Raw genomic sequence first — 10353 nt, 5'->3', positions numbered from 1 at the left:
TTATACAGGGAACCAATGATTGTTTACTTAGGATGGAATGTATGGTGTGTGAACAAAACCATCTTAAAAATAAATGGGTTGATGAGTGTACCTTGAGGGCATTATATTGAGTGAAATAAATCAGACACAAAAGGACGAATATTGGATGGTCATACTGATATTAACTAATTATAATATGTAAATGCATACACATGAAATATAGGTTACCAGGATATAGAACGAGGCTAAAGAATTCAGAGCGGTTGCCTATTATGAACAGAATGTTTAACTAGTTTGAACTTAAGTGTTTGGAAATGGACAGAGGTGACAGTAGCACATTATTTTGAGAATATCTAACAGTGCTGAATAGTGTGTAATGTGGTGGAAAGGGGAAGCTTAGCATGACATATGTCACCAGAAGGAAAGTTGGAGGTTAAAATATGGGAATGCATAAACCAGTGAATCTTGTGGTGGACAATGTCTGTGATTAACTGTACAAATATTAGAATTCTCTTTTATGAACCAGAACAAATGTAGGACACTATAAGTAGAATTCAATAATAGAGGGGCATAAAGGGAAAATATACCTATTGCAAACTATGTACTACAGTTAGTAGTATTTTTAACATTTTTTCATCAACAGTAACAAATGTACTATACTAATATTATGAGTCAATAGTGGAGGGGGTGTTAGGTGTATGGGAGGATTTGAGTTTTCTTTTTTATTTTTATTTCTTTTCTGGAGTAATGAAAATGTTCTAAAAGTTGAAAAATTAATTCTGGTGATAAAGGCACAGCTTTGTGGTGGTGCCATGAGCAATTGATTGTACACTTTGGATTATTGTATTGAAGGTTCCAAATAAACAGCTACAATAGGTGGTCCAAAATGGTAATGAGAAAATATTCATTGAATTCAAATGCTGTAGGAAACTATTTTATCATTTACCAGACACAGTCAATGAACTGAAGGAAAACAGGTGATCTGTCTGCATTTGCATGATTCTTATCTCCATGGCCAACTCTTAGTTGAAATTGATGCCCAAAACCTAGCCATTATTTCTCCACAAGGACTTCAAATCCTTGGATGGTTTGATGGTATCCATCCAACATGAGCATGGCAGGGAAGTTAGCTGAGCTCTGCGGTCCCAACCATCACTGCAATGTACTACCACAGTCATCTTCCCTGACTCTACCTTGTTGGCAATCCTAAGAGCCCCAGCAAGAATAAGCTTAATATGTTCAAGCCAGTGAGTAGATTCCAAGTTAGACAGCCAGTGATTTTCCTCAATGTTGGTGTACACAATCTCCTTAAGTTTTTGTATTGATTCTCTCATAAAATGAATATTGTGGATATCAAGAAAATTTAGTTCTGCCTTTTTATTATCATTTTCACTTTCTTAACCTCCACCCTTTGCCTTATTGGCAATGGCATTGACACTTGGCTGGGCATCAAATACAAAGATATTATGATACTGGGCACTGGAACCCATGATGGCTTGAAGGTATTTTTCATCCTTTTTGCTGTGCTTCCCACTCACTCCTACCATAGATTGGCTACATCGAGTGATTATGGCTTGACTTTCAGGGTGAATCCATGATAAAACTGGGGTATGGCCCCTTGATCTGAAAGATGCCACTCTCTTTAATTCTTCATCAGGAATAACCAAGAGGGTGGAGTATATATCACACAGCACATATTGTTCATTTTATCTTATTCTCCAGCTTTCATTAGGAAGTCCTGCCTTCTATACTCTAAAAGAGGATAATATAGCTTCCACCCATTTTCAGGAAATACTTTTTTGTATTCAAAAGCAAAGATCAGCAGGTTATTAGAGACAGGGAATGCATATTTCATTAGATTCTCAAATTTGGATCTTCTTGTTTCACCCTCAGGTTTATGAGCAAACCATAAATTCCTGATATTCTTGCACACAGTTTCTAGTCCAAAAGAATTTTCACCTTGACTGGAAACACCACTATTTTTTTTCCTCTGATTATCACACCAAGAGAAGCATCTAAAACAAATGGAGGGTCCATTCTATGCCTTTGAGAAAAAAACCTGTAATTTGTGTCAGAGTTCCTTGTACAGCACCAGTGAATGGGCATATCTGTTACATCTTTGGCCATGTCTTTAATATTTTCTACTGGAAACAAGGGTGGTTCTTCCATTTCTGCTAATTTGTTAGAATCCCCCAGGGTCCTCAAATCAAGAGAAAAGTTGAAATGGAATATGATGATATGACAAAAGCTGATTTTGTATGCACTGAATACTCTGAGAAGTGGAGGCAATTATAATTTTTGAGATGTTTCATCTTCACTTCTGATGATGTTCAAATGCCAATGGCTCTTAACACATTAACTGGACAGAGAATCCACACAGGGTGGCTGTGTCACTGCCACTAGTTTGGAGCCAAAACTCTGGCAACTCAAGCTCTTCTCCGTGGTGTGGTGAGGGCAGTAAGAGGGAGAGGCTGAAGGGACTTCTGCGGTGGCCAGGCAGGAAGAGCAGAGGGTAGTGTACACTGGGCAGGGGTTGGTGTTAGGTGAGGGCAGGCCCCAGAGGGGGACAAGAAGCAGCCATGTTCCCCCAGACTGCTGATCATTTGATACTGCATTAATTGATTTTCATACATGCAACCACCCTTGCATGCCATGAATGAACCCCCTTTGGTTGTGGTGTATAATTCTTTTAATATGCCTTTGGATTCAATTTGCAAGTATTTAGTTGAGAATTTTTGCATGTATATTCATTAGGGAGATCAGCCTGTAGTTTTCCTTTCTTGCAGTATCTTTATCTGGTTTTTGTATTAGAGAGATATTAGCATCATAAAATGAGTTAGGTAGTGTTCCTTTTTCTTCAATTTTATGAAAGAGGTAGAGCAGGAATGGTGTCAGTTCTCTTTGGAAAGTTCGGTAAAATTCCCCCTGTGAAGCCATCTGGCCCTAGGCTTTTATTTGTAGGTAGATTTTTTTTTAAATAAATGTGAACATTATTTTATTGTGCAACATACAATCACTTTCTTCCTGAGACACAAAATAATATGATAAAAGTTTCCACTCTATAAATGAGCTGTAAGTCCTTTCCCTTCCACCCCAGGCTCCTTCTCCCCCAGATCACAAAAGATCAGTTATGCTTGCTTGTGACTTCATCTTTGCACACTTGCTGCCTTCTGTCAGTGAAGCAGGAACTAGTGGTGGGCTCCCATGGTGGCTGCCCTCAACAAAGTCCTACCACCGCTGTTGTGAACCTGGCTGTGTCACCTGCTGTCCCCAGCAGCCATGCTGAAGTCTGGCCAACTCCTGGCTGTTGCATAAAATATCACCCTGCTCTTTGTCTGACCACTGCTGCACAGGCAGCCAATTGGCTCAGACCTCAGGATGAGATAATTTTTCCTTCCATGGTCATGTTAAGTTTGGAACATTCCACAGCAAAACTGCACAGGAATCAGCTTCCTGGTGGTTTGTACTGCCTACAGTACAGTTAATACACAGGTACACAGCATTTCCTCCAGGACATGCCCAAATGCAGTACAGGGATGGCTGGACAAACTGGGCATCTGACAGCCTCAAGACAAGGTGCAGGGAACCAGTTTCTGTTGCTATGAGCAGCTCCTGGTTTTAAGTGCAGACCACAGATCCAGATCCCTCTTTCCCTTAGTGCATCTTTCCTCAAGTACGCTCTGGTTTCCTTTTTATTTTAATTCAATTTTATTGAGATATATTCACAAACCAAAAAAAACATCCACAATGTACAATCATCACAGTACCATAATATAGTTGTACATTCATCACCACAATCATTTTTGAACATTTTCATAACCACACAAAAAAAGAATAAGAATAAAACTGAAAGTAAAAAAAGAACACCCCAAACATACCATATTGCCCATCCTCCCTGTTATTCATTTACTTTTTGTCCACATTTTTCTACTCATCTGTCCATACACTCTATAAAGGGAGTGGGAGCCACAAGGTTTTCAAAATCAGAGACACACAGTGTAAGCTATATAGTTATACAACTGTCTCCAAGAATCAAGACTACTGGGTTGCAGTTCAACAGTTTCAGGTATTTCCTTCTAGCTCTTCCAGTACACTAAAAACTAAAAAGGGATATCTATATAATGCATAAGAATAACCTCCAGAATGACCACACAACTCCATTTGAAATCTCTCAGCCACTGAAACTTGATTTTGTTTCACTTATTTTCCAAGAAGGCTTTCTCAATCTCATGATGCCAGGGCCAAGCTCATCCCCATGAGTCATGTCCCACATAACCAGGAAGATTTACACCCCTGGGAGTCATGTCCCACATAAGGAGGAGGGCAGTGAGTTTACCTGCTGAGTTGGCTTAGTGAGAGAAGTCACATCTGAGCTGCAAAAGAGGTTCTCTGGGGGTGACACCTAGGCACAATTTTAAGTAAGCTTAGTCTCAACAAATTTCATAAGGGCAAGCCCCTAGATTGAGAGCTCAGTCTTCTAAATTGGTAGTCCCCAGTGCTTGTGAGAATATCAGTAATTCCCCATGTGGGGAAGTATAATATTCCCACATTTCCCCCATTTCCTCATGGGGGCTTTGCAAATACATTTTTATTCTCTGCCCAAATTTCTCTGGGTTTTATTGGGGCTTCACACTAACCTGTGCAAACCAACCAGAGTTCACTCCCTATTCAAGGTTCCATGGAATTATTGTGCTCAAATAAACTGACCTTACAAGTTAAAGTTTATAGTGCATTACAAAAAATGTAGATTTTGCACCTAATAAACATCTCTTCCTTTGGTTTCATACAGAAGTTGAAGTTTTAAAACACTGTCAAGGGAGGCAGGGCAAGATGGTGGCATGGAGAGGTGTGGAATTTAATTAGTCCTCTAGAACTACTAGTAAATAGCCAGGAACAACTAGTAAATAGTCTGGAATAACTGTTTGGGGGACATCCATGACTGAACACATATTGTGTATCAGCTTGGAATAATTGGAATGGCTGAGATCACAGCATAAAACTTCAAGTAAAGCTCCCCAAACTGCAGAGCTGGCACTCTCCTCCACTGGCATGGCAGGCTGAGCTGAAACATTCCCTGTGGAAAAAAGGAGCAGGTTACCTGGAGCTAGAGAAAGTAACTCAACCAAGCTCCAACTGTCATTTTAATTAACAAATTTGGACTACTGAATACAAGCTACAAGCACAGATAAACCTGGAACAAGAAGGAAAGTACACTGAGACACTCCTGGCAGAGAGGAGGTTGGGCTGATGGAAAGAAAAAACAGATGCTTTTGGAGATGACTGCGCTCAGAACACTGGAAAATGGCCATGTCCCAAGAAAAGGGGCACAGAGAACTGAGTACCAACACTGGCTGACAGGCAAAACTGAGAGGCTGGGGACTGGCTCTCAAAAGGGGCTTCCTCTCTCTTTATGTTTTTTTTCTCATCCTAAGTAGCTCATTAGAGAAAGCCTCAGGCATTTTCAATTGTCAGCATTGACCCAGGCAAGAGTGGAGTTAACAGAGTCAGATACAAAGGAGGAATTCAAGTGTAGAAGAGAAATCCTTAAAGGGTATATCTTTCCTACAAAATGGGAAGCAGGGTCCAGCTCAAGTGTCTGCCCTCCCTCAGAGAATTCAGACCCAGGGCCTGGGGGTGGGGTGGGGAACCAGAAACAACTTAAGCTTGGCTTCTGACATCTTTGGCCCCTGTCCAGGACAGGGTCTGCTGAGAATAAAAAGGACCACAAGTTGTTACATCAGTAGGGAGCTACAGACTGTCAAGTGCCACCTGTTGGGCAGGATAGGAAAAGCACAGAGTCTAGAGGTGTCACAGGAAAATCTGACAACCCACTGGGTCTCACCTTCATGGAAAGCTGATACTGAATACAGCCCCCTCCTGAGATTTGGCCCTGTCTGGTCTGGGAAAATCTGATTGGGGTAATCAAGGAAATCAGATGCCTAGACAAAAAAATTATTAATCACATTAGGAAAAACAAAGATATGGCCCAAAGGAACAAACTTACACTTCAACTGAGATAAAGGAATTGAACCAATTATTAAACAAATCTCCTAATTCAATTCAAAAGTCAAATCAATGATTTGAAGGAAGATATGGCAAAAGATATGAAGAATATAAAGAAGACATTGGTTGAACATAAGGAAGAACTTGAAAGTTTGAAAAAACAATTGGCAGAACTTATGGGAACAAAAGGCACAATATAAAAGATGAAAAACACAATGGAGACATACAACAGCAGATTTCAAGAGGCAGAAGAAAATATTCAGGAACTGGAGGACAGACATCTGAAATCCTACACACAAAAGAACAGACAGGGAAAAAATGGGAAAATATGAGGAGTGTCTCAGGGAATTGAATGACAACATGAAGCACTTGAATGTACATGTCATGGGTGTTCCAGAAGGAGTAGACAAGGAAAAAGGGGAAGAAACAATCATAGAGGAAACAATCACTGAAAATTTCCCATCTCTCATGAAAGACATAAAATTACAGATCCAAGAAGTGCAGTGTACCCCAAACAGAATAGATCTGAATAGATCATGCCAAGAAACTTAATAATCAGACTATTAAATGTCAAAGACAAAGTGAGAATTCTAAAAGCAGCAAGAGAAAAGCCATCCATCACATACAAGGGAAGCTTGATAAGATGATGTGGATTTCTCAGTAGAAACCATGGAGGTGAGAAGGCAATGGTATGATTCATTTAAGATACTGAAAGAGAAAAGCTGTCAACCAAGAATTCTATATCTGGCAAAACTGTCCTTCAAAGATGAGGGAGAATTTAAAATATTCTCAAACAGACACTGAGAGAGTTTGTGAACAAGATACCTGCTCTACAGGAAATACTAAAGGGAGCACTACAGACAAATAGGAAAAGACAGGAGTGAGAGGTTTGGAACACAATATTGTGTGATGGTAGCACCATAATGTAAGTACAGCAAAAAAAGATGATTGTGAATACAGTTAAAAGAGGAAGGTAAGCAGAATGGAGGAGACCAGAAGGAAAGATAGAAGATAAAGACTGGGACTGTATAACTTGGTGAAATCTAGAGTGGTCAATGATTGTGATTAAATGTACAAATATGGTTTTACATGAGGGAGAACAAATGAATGTCAACTTTGCAAGGTGTTAAAATGGGGTGGCTTTGGGGAAAAATACAATCAATGCAAACTAGAGTTTGTAGTTAACAGTAACATTGTAACATGTTTCCATTAATTGTAACAAAGGCAATATACCAAAGCTGGTGACCAGTGGTGTATGCATACAATGGAATATTGAGCTACTACAAGAAGGAGTGAAGTTGTGAGGTGAATGGACAATGAGGACAGTATGTTGAGGGAAGTAAACCAGAAAGGGAAAGAAAAACATAATTCCTCACTAATATAGATTAGGTATTATGTACAAACTCTGAGAATTTAGTCTGAGAGCATAGGTTTTTAAGGGAAGGCTTAATGTAAAGGTTCCTGGATTGTAAACTTACTGCATTTACATCCATTCCTGGGTTGTACTGGTTATTTATAAATTCTGAGATGCTGAGCATTTTGTGTATAATCTGGTTGGTCCCTAGAACTTTGGGTATCTATGTGACACCTGAGACTCAGTGCCAGAGTCCAGCAGTTATGAATGTCAGCATTATCCCATACAGCAAATGTTAAGGAGTTTGTAAAAAGAGAAGAGACTTCAATTAGAGATATGAATGAAATGGACTTGGTTAGGACTACAGTAAATCAGACCAAAGGGTAAAGGACTTTAGTCATGATGCTTTTAAAACTTCAACTTCTCTGTGAGACCAAAGGAAGAGATGTTTATTAGGTACAATATCTATTTTTTTTGTAACACACTATATAATTTAACTTGTATGATCAGTTTATTCAAACAATATAATTACATGGAACATTGAATAGGGAGTGAAATCTGGTTGGTTTGTACAGGTTTGTGTGAAGCCCCAATCCATCCATCCCAGAGTAATTTGGACATAGAATAAAAATGTATTTGCAAAGCCACCTTGAGGGAATGGGGGAAAATGTGGAAATATTTAATTTCCCCACCCATAGAATTATTACTGATATTCTCATAAGCATTTGGGGCTACCAATTTAGAATGCCAGGCCCTCAATCTTGGGGCTTGCCCTTATGAATTTTGCTACTTCAAAGGAGAGGCTAAGCCTACCTAAAATTGTGCCTAAGAGTCACTTCCAGAGAACTTCTTTTGTTGCTCAGATGTGGCCTCTCTCTCTAAGCTGACTCTTCAGGTAAACTCATTGCCATTCTCCCTATGTGGGACAAGACTCCCAGGGGTGTAAATCTCCCTGGCAACATGGGACATGACTTGTGGGGATGAGGTTGGCCCTGGCATTGTGGGATTGAGAAAGCCTTCTTGGACAAAAATGGGGAAGTTACATGAAACAAAATAAAGTTTCAGTTCCTGAGAAATCTGAAATAGAGTGGAGAGTTCCTTCAGGAGGTTATTCTTATGCATTACATAGATATCCCTATATTGCAATAGCTAGAATGGAATACCTGAAACTGTTGAACTGCAACCCAGTAGCCTTTATTCTTTTTTCAATGTAATTTTATTGAGATATAATCACATAACATACAATCATTCAAAGTGTACAATTGGTTGTTCACAGTATCATCATATAGTTGTACATTCATCACGAGAATCAAATTTGAACATTTTCATTTTCCAGAAAATAAAATAAGGATTAAAATAAAAAATAATACCCAAAACATCCCATTCCCCTCCTTCCCCATTATTCATTTACTTTTTTAAAAATACAGTTTAGTTGAGATATATTCACACACCCTACAGTCATCCACAGTGTACAATCAATTATTCACAGCACCATCATGCATTTGTGTGTTCATCACCAGAATTAATTTTTGGACCTTTTCCTTACTCCAAAATAAAAATAAAAGCAAAAAAGGACAGCTAAATCTTTCCATCCCTTCCATCCCACCCTATTCTTCATCTAATTTTTGTACCCATTTTTCCACTCATCTGTTCATACACTGGATAAAGGGAATGTGAGCCAGAAAGTTTTCACAATCACATAGTCACAGTGTGCATGATACATAGTTATACAATTGTCTTCAAGAATCAAGTCACTGGGTTGCAGTTTGACAGCTTCAGGTATTTCCCTCTAGCCACTCCAAAACATTAAAAACTAAAAAGTGTTATCTATATAGTGCATAAGAATACCCTCCAGAGTGACCTTTTTCTCCATTTGAAGTCTCTCATCCACTGGAACATTATTTTGCTTCATCTCTCTTCCCCCTTTTGGTCAAGAAGATCCTCTTAATCTCACAGTGTTGGGTCCAGGCTCATCTCTAGGAGTCATTTCCCACATTGCCAGGGGGATATACACTCTGGGGTAACATGTCCCATGTAGGGGGAGAGGGTAGTGAGTTCACCTGCTGACTGGGCTGAGAGAGATAGGGCCACATCTGAGCAACAAAGAGGCTCTCTTGGAGGGACACCTAGGCACAATTATAAATAAGCTTAGCCTCTCCCTTGCAGCAACTAGCCTCACAAGGGAAAGTCTCCAAATCTAGGGTTTGGCCCACTAAATTGGAAGTACTCAATGTTTCCCAGGGAAATCAGCAATAACCCAGGTGGAGAAGTCCAGTATTTCTGCATTTCTCCCCAGTTCCTTGGGGGACCCCATGAATGCACTTATTCTCTCTGCCCATATCACTCTGGGGTGTTTCAGGATTTCACCCCAGCCTGTACAAACTCACCAAATCCCACCTCCCATTCACTGCTCCATGCACCTATGATGTTCAAACAGACTGAAGATACAAGTTAAATTATCTGGTGCACTACAGAAAATATAGATCCTGCACCAGATAAACATCTCCTCCCTTGGTCTCACACAAAAGTTGTAGTGTTAAAACCCAGTCAGTATCATCCTTTACCCTTGGGCCTGATTTGTCTTAGCCCTAACCAGATCCTCTTTGTTCATAACTGAAGTCTGAATTCTTTTGTAGCTCTTTCAACAGATAGCTGCCAAGCTCTAGCTCCAAGTTTCAGGTGTCACACAGATATCCAAAGTTCCAGAGACCAAATAGGTTATATACAAGGAGCTCAGCATCTCAGGATTTAGAGATAACCATTACAACTGAGGAATGGATGTGACTGCTGTAAGAGCTTACAATCTAGGGACCATTACAATAAGCATTTCCCTGATTAGCTGTGCCCTAAGATTCAGTTCTCAGAGTTTACACATTATAGTTGGTCCATATTAGTGAGGCATTATAATGTTTATTCTCTCATTTCTGGAATGCTTCACTCAAAATGCTGCACTCAAGATCCATTTACCTAGTTGCATGTCTCACAGATTCATACCTTCTTGTAGCCACTCAGTATTC

The 10353-nt window shown here is 39.6% G+C and overlaps 1 pseudogene; it reads right to left on the bottom strand.

Moving 5' to 3' along the window:
• Window positions 1-846: 846 nt before the first annotated feature.
• On the bottom strand, window positions 847-2016 carry LOC119522418 (annotated as a pseudogene).
• Between the last annotated feature and the right edge of the window lie 8337 nt (window positions 2017-10353).

This window comes from Choloepus didactylus, chromosome X (assembly GCF_015220235.1).
Source record: "Choloepus didactylus isolate mChoDid1 chromosome X, mChoDid1.pri, whole genome shotgun sequence".
Classification (NCBI taxonomy): Eukaryota; Metazoa; Chordata; class Mammalia; order Pilosa; family Megalonychidae; genus Choloepus; species Choloepus didactylus.
Note: the sequence above shows the minus strand (reverse complement) of the source record. Positions and strands in the feature narration are given on the sequence as shown.